The sequence below is a fragment of the Zalophus californianus genome, chromosome 14 (assembly GCF_009762305.2).
Source record: "Zalophus californianus isolate mZalCal1 chromosome 14, mZalCal1.pri.v2, whole genome shotgun sequence".
Classification (NCBI taxonomy): domain Eukaryota; kingdom Metazoa; phylum Chordata; class Mammalia; order Carnivora; family Otariidae; genus Zalophus; species Zalophus californianus.
Window position 1 is genome coordinate 45275463 of NC_045608.1, and position 23592 is coordinate 45299054.

Genomic DNA, 23592 nt, shown 5'->3' on the forward strand with positions numbered 1-23592 from the left:
GGGATGAGTTGATTTTCTTATGACCACTCTAAATCTACTCTCCTGGGGAGGAGGGAAACCTGAGAAGACTGGCCTTCAGTGATTTAATTCCAGGTCGAAGAATAGCCAAACCTGGGCTGGAGAGCAAAAGTCAACCAGTGAAAGAGTGTTCGCGAAGTGATTGAAATCCTGTGAATCCGAGGTAATTGTTGTGAGTGGAGTTTCTCTCTTCCATATCTCATAAACTGTAACTTAACTTAGGACAATATGCCAGTCAATGGATGCTCTCCACAGATTGCGTGATCTCAAACTGAGCTACGAGGAGCCAAACATGATTAAAATGTGCTTCCAGTCATAACTTTATGGCAATGCTTCTCAGAGGCATCCTTGGGTCCAGTAAGCCCTGGACACATTTCAGTCATTACAACACAGTCAATATCAAGTTGCCACACATTGGATCTGTGTCTGCCATGTAACCACCCTCAACATATCCTAAATGTGCAGCACTCTCTCCTTCCTAATGGGATTGATTAGTGAGTCTCTGGGTGTGCTCTTGGGGGTTAGCTCTCCATTTCCATCACCAATCCAGTGAATGAAAAGAGAAAAGATCTTTTCTCCAAGGAAAAAGATGTGCAAGTGAATTGATGCCTAAATCCAAGCCTCAGAAGCTAAGAAACAGCAGGGCTGTTTGAGATAATGACAGAGTACACTCAACTCTAATTCATACACAGCCGCCAAATTTTTATAGGTTCCTATTTGTGATGCTATAACTAAGGAGTTTTTTTTTACAGTTTTCAGGTTAAATTCCTATCTTTTGGGGATTATAATTCAGTTCTAAAATGCTTCTCTTTGACCAAAAGTTGGTATACAAAGTCTTGGTCAGAATAAAAACATTATTAGAAATTTCCACAAATGTCACTTACATCATTAAAAAATATTTTGTAAAATAGTAAAACCATATCTTGAGAACATATGCAGATGTGACTTATAGTTACATGTTTCTTATTTCCTTGTTATTTGTTTATGTACAAATATGTTCACTACCTTTTTAAAAATCGGGTTTTTCATTATACCATTCAGATTACATTGTTAAATAAATTTTAATATCAAAAAGGATTACCGTTCAATATTTACAGATCAGTATTGAGAATATAGCCTCCAGTATGACAATGACAACATTAGATGAGTCCAGGTATTAAAAAGGCAATACACAAGTCAATCTTATTACTTTAAGGGCACATTCAATGTCGCCTATCAACGCCACTGTGCACTGACGGTGAGTCCATCCGTGTTCCCTGGGAGCCGTGAGAAACAGGTGGTAACACTCAACCGCAGGAAAGGCAACAGGTGAGGGGGTAGAGGACAAACTCATCTTTTCCATCCTGTTAGGGGTGAGATGACCCAACAGATATTCCCCCACAGTATCTCACAAATACATTAGGTGTTTTTTTTAAGGGAGGTTAAATATGTTTGAGCCTTGGGAAATTTGTTACTATAACCATAGCACCATCGATGTGAAACCCACATACCATTGTACTTCATTACTCGGCTTTGTCTACTGTGTTTTTTCCATGGCTCTTACTACAGAACTGCTCAGCCAGGGGGCGCCTTGGTGGCGCAGTCGGTTTAGCCAGCGACTCTTGGTTGACTCTTGGTTTCGGTTCAGGTCGTGATCTCATGGTCATGGGATAGAGCCCTGCATCGGGTTCTGTGCTCAGTGCAGAGTCTGCTTAAGACTCTCTCTCCCTCTCTCTCTGCCCCTCCCCCCAAATAAATACATAAATCCTTAAAAAAAAAAAAAAAAAAAAAGGAAAGAAAAAAAGACGCTCAGCCAGGTTCTCACCCTTTGCCTCTCCACGGGTGTATGTATTCGAAGGCTGATAGGCAGTTGGGAAAGGTGGCTGTCACACATTCATGTGGAATTTAAAGATTTGACACCATCATGCCAACTACTAACACTATATTAAAAAGGCGACATTATTTTTTCCCAATTTTTCTAATTTAAGCTCTTTTATTAGATAGGGTTTGTTCACTGCCTCCCTGGTGTCTTTTGTTTTCTCACACTCTTGGCTGACTTACCTTCACTCTCTGGGCACTTGGGAACATACTCCCAGCTGGGTGGAGAGGCCTCTCAGAGCTGCCAAATTCAGAGTGAGTTTGTTCTCCACAAAAAAGTAATTAAAATGTTCCAATGTAGTTCCTCTGAGAGGGCTAGAAGCTCTCAAGTTCTCTCCTGCTACTTTATCAAAAACTCCTGGATAGACATTGAACACCATTAACAGTGCCAAAAATAGAATGTTTTTTTTAATTGAAATAATATATGTATTTATTCTTAAGGCCAAATGAAAGTCCACTATTCTCTCTCTCTTTTTTAAAAAGATTTTATTTGTTTATTTATTTGACAGAGACAGACAGCACGAGAGGGAACACAAGCAGGGGGAGTGGGAGAGGGAGAAGCAGGCTTCCCGCGGAGCAGGGAGCCCGATGTGGGGCTTGATCCCTGGACCCCGGGATCATGACCTGAGCCGAAGGCAGACGCTTAACTACTGAGCCACCCAGGCGCCCTCCACTATTCTCTTTTTAGACATTTTTATTGGATGGTGTGTGTGCGTGTGTGTGTGAGAGATAGCCACCCCATAGGGGAGCCAGATTATGTCCCAATCTAATGGGAAGTCCATGCTGTATGCTATTTTTCAAAAAGGTGCAGCGAGAATCCCTGAGAATTCACCAGTCGCTTCCAATTTTTATCATTTCACAGTTACTTTCAGAAGCGGCTTACTAAGAGCATCTCATTTAAGCCCAGGAATAAGTTAAGATGTTCAAGAGAAACATTCAAAACCTTGATGCCTTTTGTTTGTAATTTCCTTGTGTGTTTTATGTCCCCCAGAGCAGATAAACAAGGAGTGTTCGCTAATTAGAGTCAGAAACCTCTCAACCCAAAATGTCTGGAAAATCCCGTGTTCTGTTAGTTCTAATATACATGCATCAGCCATAAGGGATGTCTAATAGTGCAAGACCATAAAATCCCTTCATGTTTTCTGTTCTAGGGAAATCCTGCCTGGTTGCCCAAGGGTCATAAAAATTACTAATGTGTTTTCTCATGGCGCTTGGCCATAACATAAGGCCCTGTGCAATGGTATTGTAAGCAGCCTGTAATCACAAACAAATGTATTCACCAGAAGATGAGATGTTATATGAGAAAGTGTGAGAGGTTAGAGCTTGAGCCTTGGTGTCAGCTATGAAGCAGGTCCCTCCATAGCTGAAGGCCCCAGAGGCCATGCAAATGAAAATGACAGTGCCTGGGAGATGGGGGTGGGAAGGGGGATGCCAAGAGAGATGAGGTCATCCCAAAGAACATCCAGCTTCCCTCTGAACGGAAAACAAGAAGAGGTTTCAACTCTGATGCTATCTGGACTAAGAAAGGAGGTGGAGTTTACAGGTCAGGTTGAGGGAGATGTGGGAATCCCCATGAGGAGGAGACAGGTGACATCCGTGGGTGTCCCAGGACGGGGGATGGATAGCCAAACCCGGAGCCAGCCGTTCTGGAGCCAGCCTTGTATCAGCAAGGGAAATGGGTTGTCTGTTTCCACCACCACTTATCTGATGTGTTCAATGGTTAGGTTAGAGCACGAGGAGGCAGACTGTTAACATAAGGATGAGATTGCTCACCCACTACAGGTCTGGCTTGGAAGGACATTCAGGGCTGCTTTCATAGACCAAGTATCATTGGCACCATTCTGATGAAAGGAAGCTTTCCATGGAGAAGCTGATGTGTTTTGTGTTAGCCTCCAAAAAGGAACTTTGGAGCTGTAAACAGTGACATTTCTCCAGGTGAGCTCCTGTGCTGAGTAGGAGTGTTTTCCAGAATTGGCAGATGCTCCCTAGGAGCAATACAATCAGATTACTCGGAAACGGTGCAGTGACCCAAAAACAGTGCTGTGCAGTGGAAATGTACAGGTTAAAAATCCTGGCTCCACCACTCCCTGACTGATTTTGAGCAAGTTATTTATGCTTTCCAAACTTTGCTTCCCTCTTCTGAAAACAGGGAGAGAAATATCGGCCTTAATGATTGTTGTACAAGTAAATCTCCCACTTAAACACTACTCTTACGCCAGCAACTTCCAGGTCTTTTCTCTCTGGCCCAAATTTCTTTTCTAAGTTTCACAACTGTACACTCTATCCCATGTCCCACAGGCTCTTTGAACCAAATGTTCCAAATGGAAAACATCAGCTTTCCTTCCCTCTGACCTCACAGATCTGTTTTCTGCTCAGCTAAAGATGCCATCATGTGTCGCCAGAAAACTTAAAAGTCTTTCGAATTTCTTTCCCTCCTTTCTCCACTGTCTAATCACAGAAACCAGCAAGCTTCAGCTCTTGATTCCAGCTCTTTGGAAGCTCATTAGCTGTATCTACATCTCTAGTTTGGGTGTCACAAGTCCAGCCTCGATCATGGCAAGAGTCTCCTGTCCCTAAGGTTGGCCCATTCTCCACCCTTCATCCAGAGAGACCTTTGGGAAGAGCAAGCCCTCTTTGTTCACTCCCCTCCTTACACAGCTTCTCACTGCCCTCAGGATATTTCTTACCCCAGCTGGCCAAGATCCCATCCTTTCTTAATACTCTGGTGTCATATTTGGTCTCCATAGTTCCGGCACTGTAAGTTCTCTCTATACTGAACTCTGTTGACTTTTCACTCATCTCTGGGCCTTCACAGAGGTTGTTTTCTCTGCCTGGAATTGGCTTCCCTCCCCCTGCCTCCCTCCCCCTTTATCTAATTGCCACTCATTCTTCAGGTCAACGTAGATATCACCTCCCACATGAGGTGCCCCCAAGGCTGGATATGCACCCTCCTGTGTGCGGCCGCCATACCTTGTAGTCTCCTTATCACAGGCACATGACCTTATAATACTGGATTCTCCTGGAACTGTCAGTCTCTACTAGAGAGTAAACTCATTAAGGACATTGTGTCTTCTTTAAAGGAAGGAAGGGGAGGGAGGAAGGGATAATATGACATGTTAAGCACCTAGCACAGAATCAGTCACATACCAACAAATGTGAGTCTCCACTCTATGTTGATAAAATGCACATCTTTACTTTTCTTAACCAGGCCCCATAATTACTTTTTCACACTCAGCAAAGTGGTAAAGTCTCTTCACATCTAGGTATGCTAAATTTCTACAGTCAGCCAAGGGTCCCCAAAACCCAGTAGGCTATATCAGTTTCAGAAGCTTCCAGATTGGAGGTTTTGTTTATCCAACAAGGTCTTTATTCTCCTTCACTTTTTTTTTTTTAATTAACAGACTTTATTTTCTAGAGCAGTTGTGGGTTTACAGAAAAATTGAGTGGAAAGTACAGAATTCTCATATACCCCCTTACTTCTCACTCACACACAATTTCCCCCTATTATTAACATCTTACTTCATTGTGGTACATTTACTACCATTGATGAACCAGTGTTGATACATTTTTATCAACTGAAATCCATAGTTTAGATTAAGGGTTACTCTTTGTATTGTACAAATTTGGGAGTTTTGACAAATGTATAATGACATGTATCCACCATTATGATATCATACAGAATAGTGTCATTGTCCTCAAAGATGCCTCTGTTCTATTTATTCATTGTTCTCTCTTTATCCCTTCTCATCTTCCCAAATTCCTGGCAACCACTGATCTTTTTATTGTCTCTATAATTTTGCCTTTTCCAGAATGTCATACAGTTGGAATCATACAATATATGGCCATTTCAGATTGGCTTCTTTCACTTGATAGTTGGCCATTAATGTTCCTCCCTGTCTTTTCATGGCTTGATAGCTCATTCCTTTTTATCACTGAATATATATTCCATTATCTGGCTCTACTATACTTTGTCCATTCACCTATTGAGGGATATTTGGGGCAATTATGAATAAACATTTCTGTGAACATTTCTCTGTGGACATGAATTTCAACTTATTTGGGTAAATATCAGGGAGCACAATTGCTGGGTCATCTGGTAGACTAGGTTTAGCTTTGTAAGAAACTGCCAAATTGTCTTCCAAAAGTGCTTGTGCTCTTTTGCATTCTCACCAGCAATGAATGAGAGTTCCTGCTGCTCCACATCCTAGTCAGTATTTGGTGTTGTCGGTGTTTTGGATTTTTGTCCTTCGAGTAGGTGTGTAGTGGGATCTTGTTGTTTTAATTTGCAATTCTCTAAAGATATATGCTGAGCATCTTTTCATATGCTTCTTTTCCATCTGTGTATTATCTTTGGTGAGGTATCTGTTCAGGTTTTGGCCCACTTTTTGTTGTTGCTGTTGTCTAAGGTTTATTGGAGATATTACAGTCCAGCAGAAAGATTCAAACAGCTCCATGTGGTGTTTTGAAATTCATCCTAACTGTAGGCTGAGTGACCTGTAGATTGGACACACTGCCAAAGTCCAAGAGTTTTAACATGTCCTTAGTGTCCAGATCTAATTCCAAGATCCCTGGGATCCAAGGCTGAGATATGAGGAACATAATTCTCTCTCCTTTCTCTCTCTTCCTCCTGCAGCTTGATGACGATCCCTCTCCCCAGGCCTCTCTGAATCCACTTCATCAGATGTGTGACATCAGCTGCTTTCTTGTCACGGAGCTTCTTGTTGGGAATGATGGTGATCTCCTTGCACACACACTTGTTGGTGTGGAAGTTGTCTAGGCACGCGTGGTAGTCCTCAATTATGACCCAGACTGCTGCCTTCATGGTTTTGTTGCTAACACAGCCCAGGTTCGTTTTGGCCTACTTTTTAATTGGGTTGTTTGTTTTTTTATCATTGAGTTTTAAGAGTGCTTTCCATATTTTGGCTACAAGTCCTTTATCTGATATGTGTTTTACAAATATTTTCTCCCAGTCCGTGGCTTCTTTTTTCATTCACACAATCTCCTTCACTTTTGAACGATAGTTTTGAGGGATGTAGAACCCTGGGTTGATGGATTTTTTGTTTCAATATTTTAGAGATTTCACTCTACTCTCTTGTTCCTTTCATGGTTTTTGATGAGATGCCCAATGTAATTTGTATCCTTGCTCCCCTATAGGTAAGGTGTTTTGTTTTTCTAGCGTGTTCTTTTGTTTTGTTTTGTTTTGTTTTTTGAGACAGAGAGAGAAAGAGCGTGCACAAGCCAGGGCTGCAGAGGCACAGAAGGAGAGGAAAAGAGATAATCTTAAGCAGGCTCCACGCCCAGTGTGGAGCCCAACATGAGGTTCAGTCTCACAATCCTGAGATCATGACCTGAGTGGAAATCGAGTCAGATGCTTACCTGACTGAGCCACCCAGGTACCCCTTTTGCTGTATTCTTTAAGGATTTTCTCTTGGTCATTGAGTCATATGATATGCCAAGGTGTATACCTTTAGATATTTATCCAGCTTTGTATTCTATGAGCTTCCTGTGTCTGTGGTTTGGTGTCTGTTCTTGGCCATTATCCCTTCAAATATTTTCTCTACTCCATTCTCCCTTTCTTCTCCTTCAGATATTCCAATAATCCTTATGTTTCATCTTTTGTAATTGTCTCACAGTTCTTGGATGTTCTGTTTATTTCATTTCCATTTGTTTTCCCTCTATGCATCTCAGTTTGGGAAGTTTCTATTGACATATCTGAAAGCTCATTGACTCTTTCCTCACTCATGTCCAGTCTACTGATGAACCCATTGGAGTTATTCTTCACTTCTATTACAGTGTTTTTTATATATAGCCTTTCTTTTTTATTCTTTCTTACAGTTTTCATCTTTGCTTACATTACCTACTTGTTTTGCACGTTGACTATTTTTTTCCCATTAGAGCCCTTAACATAATAAATATAATTATTTTAAATCTAATAATTCTAGTAACTGTCTAATAATTCTAGTAACTGTGTCATATCTAAATCTGGTTCTGATGCTTGCTCTCTTTCTTCGGGCTGTGCTTTTTGTCTGCTTGTTTCTCTTTGTAAGTTTTTTTGTTGAAGCCTCACATGACATATCAGGTAGTAGTAGGCCTTTAGTGTGAGGTTTTATGTTAACTTATCTAGGAGTTGGGCTGTGTGCAGTATTTGTTGTAGCTGTAGGTTCCAGAGACTTCCTCTTGCATCTTTGTTTTATCTCCCTTGTTAACTTTGGGCTTTCCTAAGTACTTCATCTTAGAGAAAGCCCGTGTCTTGCAACTCTTTCAGCTGTAGGCCACTGTTATTATATTGAAGCCCTGGTTGGTGGCAGTGGGGGGGGGGTAAGTGTGGGGGAGGGGAAGCATTGTATAATCTTATTGCTACACCTCAGTCTCTTAGCCGACCTGTGTCCCTGGGCTGTGACCTTCACAGCTGTTTCTTACCTATCTGCCCTTCCTCCTTAGATGAGACAGGAAGGTTAGAGAGGGATCTATGAAAATGAAGGGTAGGGCAAAACTCTTTGTTTGGGGCCTTAGTGTATATCGTCTGCTCCTAAGAGCAGTTTTAAGTCCATAGGTGTTGCAAAGAGTAAGAAGGACAAAGCTTTCGGGAGTCCTACCTCTGAAGAAAGGCTGGAGATGCTGGGATTGCCTGAAACAGAATCTGGAGCAAGAGTGTGGTGGCTGGAGTGATAGGTGGTGATGTTAACTGGTTCCTATTTCCTCTGTGGGCTAAAGGAATAAACAGGAAAGTCTTGGGCTAGAAGACAAACGGCAGGTAAAACTAGTAAGGGAGGTTTAGATGATTCAAGGATTTAGAGAATGAATGAGTCAACTAGACAGAAACTGCAAGTTATAGAAATCATGGTCAGTGAACTAAGCTACATCAAGGTTCTGTAAGGGACCATGTGCGGCAACTGTAACAGAAATCGTGACCAGTAGAAACCAGCCCATTAGAGTGCATTCAGTGTAGACATCGCAGATCCGTCCTGGCTATTTTGTTGCCTCTTACATTTGACATGCAGAGTGAGAAGGATATAACTAAGAAGGTTTCCCAATACATACAGATATTTAAATGTTGTGATTTGAAGCATTTCAAGATCCTGAGTTAGCAACTAACATGCCCAACTGACACTTTCAATCCAGGGGTAAATGCATTCCATTCCTCCTGTAATTCATGACATCTCATTCTTCCCTTTTGATCGACTCAAATTAAGTGATAATAATACTACCAACCAACCCAGTTTGCCCAAGGTCAAGAATGGGGAAAAAATGGCTCCTGGTTTTTCAAATAGTTTCTTTTTTACAACGGAAAAGTCCTGCATTACTCTCACTGCTTTATAGTTATCTCTGATGTATAGGCCAACTCTAAGATTTATTCACATTTTAGTAAAGAGTTTTCCTCTTTAGAAAGAACAGACTACTCTGTAGTGAAGAAACCACATGAAGGAGGGAGAACAAAGCAAATAAATGGGAAGAGCCAGCTGTTGCCCAATGCAGGAACACACTTACACGTTTATACAAGGACACGATGTATAAGGAAACTGAAACAAAATAAAGCAAAATCATATAGCTTCTTGTTCTTTGGGATGGTGTAAACAGGTAAGTGGTCATGGAGACAATTTCCTCAGAGCCTCGTGTTTGAGATTTACTTGAGATTTGTTTCATCACATGGCTTGGAGCAAAATATGACCATTTGTTCAAGATATTTATTAATATTTTCCTGGCCCATTATGTGTCAAATATTATTCTCAGCACCAGACATATAGCAATAAAGAAAACACACGAAAAAAAAATCCTTGTATACACGGAGCCTACATTTTGTGGACGAGAGGGAGAACATCAGTAAACAAGTAAAATAAGTAGTATATTGAATGATGATATGTGCTATGGGAAAAAATTAAACAGGAAAAGGGAAGAGAGTGCTGGGATGAAGGATATGGTTGCAATCTTAAGTTGGTTGGGGAAGCCTTCTCTGATTAGGTGATATTTGAGCAAAGACCTGAGGGCCGTGTGAGAGTGAGCCATGTGGCTCCGTGAAGGGAAAGCGTTGCAAACAGAGGGAATAGTTAGTATAAAATTCCCAAGTAAGGAACATTCCTGAAATGTCGGAGAAACAGAAAGGAGGCATGTGGCTGGAGAGGTGTTAGACCTGGAAAGAGTAGAAGGAGATGAAATCAGAAAAGTTTTAGATGCCAGGTCATGGAAAGTCTGGTAAGTCATTGTAAGGACCGTTTTTCGCTCTCAATGAGATGGGGGCTATTGGAGAATTTTGAGCAAAGAGGTGACATGAGACGACATATTTTAAAGGCTCACTCTGCTGTGTTATGGGTAGACTTTAGAGGTACAAGGGAAGGAGCAGGGCGAAAGCTACTGGTAGCTTCCAGGAAGGAGTCATGGCTGGTGTGGGGTGGTGGGGAGTTGTGGAGGTGGTGAGAGGGTTCACATTCAGATATACTTCAGAGACAGAGCTGACAGAATTTCCTGACAAATAGGATTTGGAATGTGAGAAGAAAGAGGAGTCAATGATGACTCCCAATTTTTAGTGTGAGCAACTGGAAGGAAAGGGTTGCATTTCTTGAGGTGGGGAAACAGGATCACAACAAGTGTGGAGGAATGATCGTGAGCTTGGTTTGGCCTCCACATGTTATTAGGGTGTTGGGAAGATGAAGAAGAACCAGCAGGGGACAATGGAAAGGAACAACCAGGGAGGTAGCAGGAAAATGGAGAGAATGTGGTGCCCCAAAATGATCAAGTAAAGAAAGTGTTTCAAGGAAGAGGGATTGATCAACTGTGTCACCTGTTCAGATAAGTCAAGTAAAATGAGGACAGAGAACAGACCTATGGATTTAGCCATGGAGAATATGGGCAACTCTGGCAATCCCGGTGCCCATGATCACGTAGGATAATACTTTAAGCAAGAAAAGAAAAATAAGCTGCATATAATTCAGGTTGAGGAATGAGGAAATGAGGTCATTGTCAAAAGGTTGAAGTCTATTTGGCAAGTTATCTGTACAATAAAGGTGTGACTTTTGTCCTATCTCATCTCCATGCTCAACGACTGCTCATTAATTATGGTTCAAGTATGCTAGTGAGTTCAGGGATGGGGTCCATGACCTGATCATGTAACCTTGAGCCTGTGCCCAAACTGACTTAGATTTTCTCATGATGAAAACAAACATAATGGTCACCACTAAACTAAAATATCAAAGCCTGGGAATTGCTGGCCTGAGGGAACAATGCTGGCATTGGATTTTCTGAAAAGGAAAGCCACATTCCACAACTACCTTGAAGTCTGTAGAAATGGAACAATTAAAAAATACAGAAAAAGAAAAACTGCCAACCCAAATCCCTTTGGATGGATTAGATGGCTCCTGCATAACTATGTCATGATAAGAATGGACATTCCTCACTAGCATGATCACCTGTTGCCATTTGGAATTCAGGAGGTGCTGTAGAGTGAGTGAATGAATGAAATGAATCAATGAATAGGATTCATTAGTTACGGTTCAGTGGCTCTCCCTGACTCATCCGACCACATGTTAATCATTCTTTCTTGTTTCTTTGGCCCTACCAAACTCATCTCTATATTCCTTGAAGACTTTATCAAGACTTACTATTCTTTGTCACAGTTCAGTATTCGACCTACTACTTAATGTATTTGTCAGAATTCTCCAGAGAAACGAAACCAAGAGGATATATGTTATAAGAGGAGATTGTTGTAGGAATTGGCTCACATGATTATGGAGGCTGAGAAGATCCGTGATCTGCCCTCTACAAGCTGGAGAACCAGAAGCTGGTGATATAATTCAGACAGAGTCAGAAGGCATAAGAACCAGGAGCACCAACATCTGAGGTCAGGAGAAAATGAATGTGTCAGCTCAAGAAGAGAGAATTTGCTGTTCCTCTGCCTTTTTGTTCTATTCAAGACCTCAGCTGATTAGGTGATGCCCACCCTCACTGATGAGGGCAATCTTCTTTATTCATATGTGGATTCAAATATCAATCTCTAGGTACATCCTTGTAGACACATCCAGAAATAATGTTTCACCATCTATCTGGGCATTCTTCAGTCCAGTCAAGGTGAAACATGAAATTAACCATCATAATATATACTGATCAACAGAGTAAAAAAAAATTTTAAAGAAATTGAACTAACCCAAGTCAAGAAACTAAATTTAATTTAAAATCCTCAAGACAAAGATACAAAAGAAACAATCCAAATAAACCCTACTAAATTCAGATTATTATGGTTTGTAGATTTAAAACTGGAGCCATATTTGTCACACCTTCCTCCGATGTTTTGGTATTTAAGACTCTCATCAGAAGGTTTCCACCATTAATTGCAAACTATTATTTGCTCTTGCCAATCACTGGTAAAGGACTCTCCAATGCTACAACCTCATCCTTCCAGAACCCTGTGTAACTGTGTAACTGTTTGGTGTGTAGCCCTGTGTAACTGGTGTGATGTTTTCTGCCAGGGGCACTGGCTGTTTTCTTGGTTGCACAAATTTTGGGGCAACCCAATGAGATCATGTGATTTGATTTTAGTACACACACACACACACACACACACACACACACACACACACACACCCTGACTCTTTATGTACCACCCCAGGGGATCCTAGCTAGCATTCTTGCTTGTTTACCCCCAAATAAGTTTACATCATTGCTTAGGCCAGTAACAAAAAACAAACAGTTGAGAATGTTGAATGTTGAGAGGTTTGATGGTGGTCCATCCTGCTCAAAGATTGTTCAGTTCATATTACTTATTCACATTGAAGATACAGGTTATTGTAACTGTGATCTTCAGCAGTGGCATGGATAACAGGAAGGTGACTTTGGAAAAGCAAAATGTTTAAACTCTAACCTAAGACCTAATTTGTGATCTTCCCTCCTTGCTGACTTAGTAAAGCAAACATTGTGAGCTTTAAAACAATAGAGATATGTATTCGGAAATAGAGTGTTGCTCTTTTTGGTTTTTACCTCTGCTATGCTATTGGTAACATGATACTTGAGATTGTAGCAGAGCTTCCAAAATAAACTTGATCTTTAGAGTTTTATAACAATGATGGGTGAACCTCACAAAGTTCAGATATTCTGTCCAAATGGAGAATTAATGTTCTTGTGCCAATTTTCTTTACCTCCGAGTTATTGAGCTGAAGTTTTCACAACAATGGTAATTTCGCGACTGTTTCATGCCACCGATAGGACATTACACAAAAAGAACATATTTCCTCAACAGCCATTCATCCATTCAACCACAATCCATTGTAGTTTCTAGTGTTCTGCCAAAGCCTGGATTAAAACATTGAACATAAGGAATATGGTGCTCAGATTTGCAAAGTGGGTATGAAAGCCCACTCTTCCTAGACTTGTACCTTGACACACCCAGTCCTCTCTTGTCCCCCGTCTTTGATGGAGGCCATTTTCCAGACACACTTAGTCTTAGGTTGTTAGCTATGTTCAACAATGAGAAAGGCAGATTTCCCAGCCAGGGCTTGTCAAGGAATGAGGAGGGTTTTCCTATTCTTATCCTTTGCAATTATAAAAAAGAAAAAAGAAAAAAAAAAGACAAACAAAACAGGTGTCACTGAAAGATGTTTTCATAACCATGGAATCAAATCCTAAAATAAAATTTAAAAAGCCAAGCCAGTATTCTTCTAGATACGGGGAGACAGTATTGGGATCTCAGAGCTATGACACTAGTGACTTAGACTGTAGGACAGGACAGTGAGTCATTGGCAATCCTGCTCACAGACGTGACATGTCCGTGGGGAGGTTGGCACAGGCGTACCTGCCACCACCCAGCTCTGAGGCAGAGTCTTTACCACCACACAGACAGCAATCTACAGAGCTAGAGCTGGGGTATGATTTCCAGCTCCTAAGTCTGTATCGTTCGTCTGCTTCTGGGGTGAAATCTTGAGTTACATAGACAGTTTCCTTTAATTTGACTAAATATTTTGAAAATTGATTTTGAGTTATAAAAGCATTATTTGTGCCTAGGTTAAATCCTGACATTGTTGCATTTCGGTAGGAATTAATGTACTCTCTTTAGTTTCCACAGCTGTAAAAAGCGGCTAATAACACCAGCCTCTTAGAGTTGTAAGAATAAATAGAATAATGCACGCAAAGCAGAGAGCCTAATAAGTGCTCAATAGACTATGGCTGTAATTACTGATGATAAAAAGTAAAAATGTCTGTTGTAGACAATGCATCCAAGTATAAAGCAGAAAATAACAATTATTCGTAAATCTATCCTACTGCTATAATCACCGAACCATTATGACATATTTTCTGGTTTTCTAGATAATGGCACATAATACATTTCATTGTTATGAAGATTTCCAAATATATATAAAAGTTAAGAGCTAAATACAATGAACACCAATATATCTTTGACCTAGAGACAATAATTATAAACACTTTGCCATATTTGCTTTATCTTTCTAAACATGGGCTATGTGTATATTTTCATATGTACCTATTCATTTTTGCAGACATATTTTAAAGTAAATTGCATTCTCATGGCATCTCAACCCTAAATATTTCAATATGCATCTCCTATAAATAAAGACATTCTCACATGTAATCATATCATTATCACAACAGAATATTCATGATTATTCCTTAATGCCATTTAATATCCTGTTCATAGTCACATTTTCTTAACTGTCCACAAAATTACTTTTTCCTGTTTTATTTTCTCCCCAAATCAACTCATGCATTGTGTTTGTTTATGTCTCCTCTGTTCTAAAACAATCTTCTCACCAACTTTAAATTACTCTAAGCATCTTTTTAATGATGTATACCTTTTAGTGCAGGCATGGCCATCCCCAATCCTTTAGCTTAATAGACACACAAGTGGCTCCCCCTTTTTTTTTCCTATTATAAACCATGCTAAGATGAACATTTGGTTCACTAGCTTTTTCATCTTTTCTGATGACTTCCAAATATTTATTTTTCCTAAAAGATATAAAAATATTTAAGACTCTCCTTACATATTAGTAAATCACTTTCCAGAAGGTTTGATCTACTGTTATCCCCTAAAGTATTTGAGTACAGCAGCAGGCTGGGGTTCTCAACCTCTAGGTCCTGACTTGAACATCACCCCTCCAGGGGACATTTCATGGTCATCCACACTGCGTGAGCTTCTGTCTTGTTCCCATAGTTCATCCTTCCTGGGATTACTTCATTATCTGCCTCCTCACGTAGGGGAACGAGGAATCTCCACTTGAAAAGATCATAATTTTTCTCTGAAACTGGAAGCTCAGTGAAACTGATGGATTGCTTTTTGTATTGTGCTGATTTTCATAAACTTTCAACATAAAACTTCTGGCTCTTTAATTTTTGCCAACACGATACACATTAAGATTAAACATTACCATATGTACATTAAATATTGTCCGTACTTTGAAACCAATGAAAACTCATCTATAAGGGAATCCTTTGAAAATTCTTATTTTAAAATAAAATAGCCTAAATAACCAATATTAGGTGAGTGGATAAGTAAGTGTGGCAAATCTGTATGATGGTACAGTCTGTAATCATTAGCAATAGTGCTCATAAAAAGCTTGAAATAACATGGGGGGAATACTTATTAAATGGTGTGGATACAATAATTGTTAGAAATTTAGAATAATAAATATAGGACAAAGAGACTAGCAAGATCTAGTTAAAGCTGCCACTATGGGTGATCAAAATTACTTTTATTAAGTGTTTTATTTCTTTCTATCCAAAGCACAACAATGAAAGAAAGAACTTTGGAAAAACATTATTTAAGCATCCATGGTTCCTTTTTACCAAACTATCAAATCGGAAAGGAGTTTTCACTCATGGTTGTTTCTAAACTTCCCAATCTGATTTTTGTAGCACGAACTTAACGATAATAGTACTTCAATCTATAAAGAATCTGGCAAAAATAAAACAAGCAGACAACCAACCAGCAAATAAATCTTCTGTGATTTTTCCATTTCCTTCTGAAGATTTTTAGCCATGTTTTATTCCAGAAGCGTTTATAATTATTCTAATTTTTAATTTATAGGCCCCTTGACAAAACGTATCCGTATCTCTATTTAATCTGATGAAATGCACATCAGTATGCAAATAACATAGCAAATGCAGGTTATTTCACTGTCTTCATCTTGAGCAGTAATTAAAGAGCATTTACTAAGCATTTCGAACCCAGCATTATACTTGGTGTTATATAAAGCAGCTTGCACCGTAGACTTGGCCTGAGCTCTAGAACCTTACAGCTAATGACCTGTGATCAACAGACTCATCTTTCGTCGAACCACATGACAAACCTCCTGGACCCAAAGCCAAAGGAATTTACAGCTTTCCAGGGGAACATGATATTTGCTTTGACAGTTTCACATAGCTTTATCCTGAAGCCAGACAAAGAGCTAAAGTTTCATCTTTACTTGCCTTTCCTGGGATCAAGCCCTTTGATGGAAGAAGATCATTGGGAATCCATCCCTAGGCCTGGAGGTGTTAGAGGCAGAAACCAGACATACAAATCCTGCTCTCTTTGGGCCTCTGGGAAAATACCTTGCCTTCGTTGCCCTGATCTACCAGTCTCATGTTGTCCATCCGGTTCCAATGTTAGCACAAGTGCTGACTCCCAGCGCTGTGTGTGTCTGGGAGGTGGGAGAGAGGAGCGGAGGGAAGGGCAAGAGGTGTGGAGAAGAGCCAGCTAGCGACGCCTGCCCAGAGCACTGGCAGATCTCACTGGGCTCTGGGGTAAGTTTTGAAATGCTCCACCACAGCTCCTGCCCGGCACCCGAACCTCTACCATTTTAAAACGAACTTTTAACATTCCCATCTTCTTAGCAGTCCTACAAGGTAAGATCTGTGCCTTTCTCGCAGCTCCAACATCAACACTCTTCTTGAGCAAAACTTTTACAAGCAATAGATAGTCCTAGTGCCAATATATCTTAGCCAAATCTCTGCAAAGTGAAATGAAGAAAGGAAACTTTATAAAAATTGGCGTTGTGGAATGTAACGAGACACAATAAATAACAGCCTGTGGGCACATTTAATAACCTAAAGCCTTAGCATCCCAAAGGCTTTCTTGAGGTGTCATGAATAGATTTTTGAGAGGGAGGTGGCATTTTCTAATTTGGAACCTCTAGTTGAGGAACTCTGAAACACACATAGTCAAAGATAGCAGTCAAGTTGCCATATGGCAAAATGTTAAGAAATATGTAATTGTGAACCTAAAATACCTTCTCAGAGTGGAGACATGACTTGCAGGAGATAAACGAATATGAAGCAACCAGACATCACCAACATGGCGGGGCATTGGAGCTCCTCCATCAGGCAACATGTAGCATGTTAGAAGACCTGAAGGAGGTTCAAAGGGATTAGAATGGGGCTGGGGGAGGGGGTGAAGATTACGGTGAAAGACAAGAGAAAAGAGGTAAGCAGGACAAGTTCATGAAGGGCCTTGCAGGTCATTTTAAAGAGTTAACAGTCATTTAAGTGTCTAAGCAGAGTTGCTGCATAATCAATTCATGCTTTAGAAAAATTACTCTTGTAGCATGGCGAATGGACTGAAGGCAGGCAAAAGTAGAGGCAGAAAGACCAGCTGCAATATCCAAGTGAAAAATGACAGCGGCCAAGTTTGGGGTAGTGGCCGTAGAGGTTGAGAGATATATATGGATTGGGGAGGTATTTAGGAGGTAGAATTGGCAGGTCTTGGTGAATAACCAATGGGTCTCGATAAAGAGAGCAGTGAAGAAGACAAGAGCCTAGAATGACTGCCAGGCAGACCGTGGCTTGGGGCATCAGGCATGAGTGGATGGTGGCACTGAGTCAATGAGGGTGCCCAGGAGAAACACATTAGGGGTGATGATAATCAATTCACATTTTCGTGGTTTGAGGTTAAAATATGTTTGGCAAATCTCACAGATAGGTCTCAGTGAAGAGCTTTACTAGGCAATTGGATACATAGATTGGAAGATCTGTGCTCTACTTATTGGGTTTGGAGTGATCAGCATATAGATAAGAAATGAAGCTGTAGATGTGTTGGGGACAAGCTCTCTGGTAAGAGACAGAAGGGGCACATGCATATTTGAATACTCTGTTCATTCTTGGCAGCTTAATGTAAAGTCATTTAACAATTCTTCGCCAAGAGCAAGGTCTGGGAAAAGGCAGCATGTCACACTGGACTTAAGGATGGGGAGAGGAAATCGCCAAAGTGGGGAAGGGAGAGAAATAATCCTACGAGTGGCTTTTATTACGGAGCAGTTTCTATGAGCCAGGTCCTGTGCTGAGACCTTTATATGCACTGATCTTTTGAATTTCGCTTAATCCTCACAACAATCCCACAGAAGGTAGGCATTACGATCCCCATTTTGTAATAACAAGAGCAAAACTTGGTCACCTTATGTAACTCTGTGACTGCTGTCTGATGTATTAGCTGCTTGCTGCATTCGCTACTGAGGACTTGAAATGTGCTATGGAGGGACTTAGCTTTTAATTTTATTTACTGAAATTCAATTTTATTTCATTGTAATTAATTTAAATTCAATTTTTTAAAAAAACAGTACTGGATTCAGTTATTGGAAAACGTTTAAGTATGTTTGGAACAACTTGGATATGTGAATCAACTTTTCTAACTGTAAGTTTTACGAAATCTAAGTACAGATCAAGTATTTCCAATGGAAAAACTAGTATCCGACCTGAGATGTGCTGTTATTGTAAAACAAATAGTGGATTTCAAAGACCTAGTGTGACTAAAAGAATATAAAATATCTCATTCATAATAGTTTATATTGATCATGTGTTGAAATAATATTTAGGATATATTAGGTTAAATAATATTATCAAACTGAATTTCACTTTTTTTTTTTTTACTTTTTCTTACGTGTCTATTGGAAAACATTTAAAATCCCCTAAGTGGCTGGCGCGGGATTTCCCCTAAGGCTGGCGAGGGGGCCGAAGCCTGGGAAGCAGCGTCCCAGCGACTTTGTATTTTAGTGAGCAAGCCAACAAAAGTGCGCGTGCGCGCGTGCGCGTCTGTGCTGTCCAGCCGCCGGTGGACCAAATCTCACCCGGTGCCCACGACTAGCCGGCTTTCCTGTTTGCCTTTTTGAACTCTGTTTTCTCTGAGCCTTGAAGAGCCAGGGGCTGTGATGTCACTGTATAAACAGAGGGAAGGGTGGGGGCGAAAGTTGCGCTGTAGAGGACCAGGCAGAGGAGGCCCGGGGCGGGCTGGAGGATGGGGGGGGGGGGGCGGGGAGGAACGGGAAGCTTTCAAAGGTGGCTTGGTCTGGACTGCGTGGGAGCAGCGGGAGACTGCAAGGCCGATAAAGAAACATAATGGGACTGCCAGTCACTAAACTGGGGGGCGGGGATGGGGACGTGGCTGCAAGAGATGGGGGTTTGGAAAAATATGGGACGCCTAGAGCTAATTCCCCTGATTAAAAATGCATTAGTTTGGAGGTGTCAGGGACACGCAGCTGTTTTCAAGGAAAGCCTGGCTCCAAGAGGTCCTCCCTGGCCGGGCCGCCTGGCGGCTCCATCTCGGAGTGGATGTCAGCGCGCCCCCGGCCCGCCGACGCTTGTCCTCTCCCTGACAGGGCCCTGGCCAATGTCCTGCTGCTGAGGGTCGTGGTAATTTACATCCTCTCTGTGTACATTAACTTATCTGCAGCCGCGCTGGCTGCGCTCCTTCAGTCAGCCTGTCTCCTGTGCAGCCTGGGAGACTTCCCCCACCGACGGGCCGGCCGGGGGCTGCAGGGGGACTGGGCCGCCGAGTTCCTGCGCCCTGCGAATCACAACAAACGCCTCCCGGGGAGGAGCCCTGCCGCCTGGGCCCGACCCGGGACGCCGAGCGCCGCGCGGGGGTGGGGGTGGGAGTGGGGGTGGGGGGGCGGCGTGGGAGGCTACACGGGGACAGTCCGGGCAGGGCAGAGGCGGGCGGCCCGTGGCTGGAAGCGAAACACTTAGTGGCTAATTCATGACTCATGACTCATGTGCAGGCTCCTCTTCAGTGACAGCCGGGACAGTTACTGGTTATTTGTAGTCCCCCGGCTTTCATTTCGCTGTAATTAAGCAGTCATTTGAGGGTCATTTCATACCAGTTATAGGTTTCCCTGTTTTAATAATGTTTTAAGTTCCAGGGGGGCAACAGGGAGTGGAAGGGGAGGTTGGGAAGGAGGCGTGGAGGGCAAGAGGGTAATCGTCTCTGAGAACGTGTGCACTTTCCATAACTCTTTCCCTGACAGGCCCCAGTGTGGAGTTTCCTCAGATGCCGACTCGAACGTTCTGTTTCGCAGGGCGCAGGCCAGATCCTCTTCCATGACACGAACGGTCTGCCCCGAGAAGAGGTCTGGCCGTGTTTGAGTCAGATGTTGGATTTTCTTCTTTCCCCTCTGGCACCACACTAATCATTCTCTTTAATCACTGTAGCTTTTTAATGAGGCCAAGTAGGTATTTATGGAGCCGTCTACTCTCTAAACGCTAATGCTTGATAAGTCATTTATAACTTATCGGTGGGCTTTGCATGGCCAAACCCAGAAGAAAGGAAGTGAGAGTAAAATAGAGTCTGGAGTTTGCTCAGAAAAATGCGGCCTATCTTCAGGTCCTAGATGGTACCAAGCCCTTGTGGGAAATGTTCAATCCATCAGGCATAGGAGGAAGGAACAACCAGTCTGTCCCAATTTTGTGAAAATCCCCTGGCTGGCATTCTCGCTGTTTTCTCACTCATTTCCACCCCTCTCTCCTTTGGCTGGTTCATGTCTCTTTGGATATCATGTGAAGCTTCCATTCTAAGGCCAATTCTCCAAAATTCTATAAAGAATCCTGGAGCTGTTACATTTGGAGGGTACACAGATGCAAAATGAAAGGACTGGAAAGAAAGAAAGGACAGAAACCAGATTTCCTGTCGCTGCAAAAATAGGTGCCACAGGCTCCAAATTTCAGTCGATGTTAAAGTTAAGGTTGGAGTGTGTAGTAGTGGTGCGCGTGTGTTGACTTCAAACAAGAAGAGGGGAGAAACCCTCCCAAGGAAGGGTAGGAGAAGGAGTGGTGAGGAGGGAAGAAAGACAGGACCCCACAGACTTAAAAAAAAAAATATGTATATATATATATATATATATATATATATGAATATGAAAACCAATCCATAACATATGAGTATTTAATATGCATTAAGGAGACTTTTTAAAAGTTTTCAGCCATAACGAGGAATGGAGTGCTGATGTGTGCTGCAACAGGGATGGACCTTGAAAACATGACGCTAAGTGCCATTTACAAAAGATCACATGTTATATGATTCCATTTATATAAAATGTCCAGAAGAGGAAAATCTATAGAGACAGGCAGTAGATTAGTGGTAGCCTTGAAAGGGGGAGGGAGTGGAGAGAGGGAAGAGTAACTGCCAAAGGGTACAGGTTTCTTTCTGTGCCACTGAAAATGTTCTAGAATGGATTGTGGTGGTGGTTGTACAACTCTGAATATACTAAAAACTACTGAATTATCACTTCAAATGGGTGAATGGTATAGTATGTGAATTATATCTCAATAAAGCTGTTACCACAAAAAAGTTTTCAAAAAGTTAGAAACAAGCCCCCAAATAAGTGTTATTAAAAGAAATTAGCTTGCTAAGTACACTGCTTCTTTCTCCAAGACAGTGAAGCCAGCAGGTCACGTTCTTGAAGGCGGGGACTTTGGTTCTCTCTTTGGCCCTTAGTGCCTAGAACAATGCTGCTCACTGAAGGTACTCAACAAATATTTGCTGAAAGAGAATTTTCAAATAATCCAGACTAGCCTAGTTCGGATGGGTGCCATGCTCACCTATCATTTCTTCTCTGCATCATTGATCCAGCTTGTATTTATTTATTTTATTTATTTTATATTTACTTATTATTACTATTAAGATAGCTAGAAAAAATAAGAAATAAACAAAAAAATTTTTTTATCTGTTTGCCAGGCACTGTACATATATTTGTCTCTAAACTTTATAAAAGCCAGCAACGTAAACCCACTGAACCCAGGTCTGTCTGGCTCCCAAAGCTTTAGGCTGCTATAAACACTGCCTCTTAAAAGTACTAACAACAAAGGCAGGTAGGAGCATTCACAAACATATAGAGACACCAACCCAACGTCACCTATAAAGCAAACCAAAGGACACAATTTGGTTTTTATATTTAAACTGAAAAAAGCATCATGAACACATCACTCAATGATGGATTTTCTTATTTAAAATTATTCTAATTTTATAATAACTATGGAGTATATAGCCAACAAATATGGAGCACTTACTACATACCCAGCCCCGAGTGGAGCACCAGGAAGAGTTATAGAAGCAGTTAACATAGGAGCTTATTCTCACACCTACTATAAAAACCACTGTCCCTTAAAAAAATAAATAAATAAAAATAGAGTACTATTGAGTCTATTATTTGTCTAAATAGTACATACAGAATCTGAAAAGTCCTGTTTTCCTGAGACCTCTTCTTAAAATTGAAACATTTTTGTGGAATGTTAAGGACAAAGTCCAGAGCTCTGTGAAGAGCTAATTAAATGACTGCCCCCCTAACGTGGCTGGGTTGGAACGCAAGTAAGAATACACCCAGATTCCGTGTAAGCCACTGTAGTGTCGCCAGCCAAGGTGTCCCTTAAATAGTTAATATTTCTCATGTCAGTAATCCAAGATTCCAGATCCACGTCTCAACTGAGACTCAGTCTCAACAACTTATCTTGGGCATTTTAGTTGATATATTAAGGTACCACCTGAAAGACCCAAAGCCTTCTAATTAAAGTTTCCACATTTCCCTATTTTACAATAAAAATTTTGATCTAAGGCTTATAATACATAGCCCACATTTTACAGTTGGAAAAATCAAGTAACCTCAGAAACTACTTACTGAAACCATCCCAAAGACCCATAACAGTATCAGTAACAGATCCCAAATAACTGACAAGTTCTCCTCCCAACTGTTAGATACATCCCCCATCTAAACTGGTGGGAGGTGTTCCTTCTACTTAAAACAAAACTATATATACATTATATATACATCTCTATGTACTATATATATATACATTTTTCTTAGTAAAGTCTGAAAAGGAGATACAATCCAGCCCATAGATGTGGGGAAAATTCATAGTTCACCCTCTCTCCTGCATATGGGAAATTCCAGAAATGAAGGGAGTGCCAGCCACTTAGGCTGATGAGCTTCAAGAAACGACTCCAGACTTTGGAATGTGCCTAGGTACCACGGTGTCTAAGGAATGGCCATCCACCCCCAAGCATATGTGGTTGTCACCCTCTAGTGGATGATCTATGATAATCGTTGGCAGCCTCCTGTGGGGGACAAGAGCGAATGTCATCCAAGACTGACTTATCTCAAAGAGGTAGATGACAGATAAGCCTGCACCAGAACTCTTAAGTCTTGGACACGTATTTCCCAGGAAAATGGGTGTTTGTGGGCTGTTTATTCAGTCTGCAGTTCCCTGCTTCTTTTGAGTTTCCAGCGTGTGTTTCCTACAGGTATTGCGGCATTTTCAAGAACAATACGTATTTCCTTAAGGCAGACTTCGACAATTGAGATAGTTCTAGGGAATTGATTCCCAGAGGTTGTTTGCCTCCAGGCTGGCCTCGAAAGCTTTCTCTGGCTGCTGGCCTACTGAGTGTGCCCGACTACTTAGCTGGTAACATTGAACCCGCCAACTGAGCACGAGTCCTGTGTTGAATGGTCTGATCTGCCTAGGGAAGTTGTAAATAAATAA

At 41.3% G+C, this 23592-nt stretch overlaps 1 pseudogene; it reads right to left on the reverse strand.

The window, feature by feature from the left end:
* Nucleotides 1-6315: 6315 nt before the first annotated feature.
* On the reverse strand, nucleotides 6316-16446 carry LOC113912361 (annotated as a pseudogene).
* Nucleotides 16447-23592: the final 7146 nt, after the last annotated feature.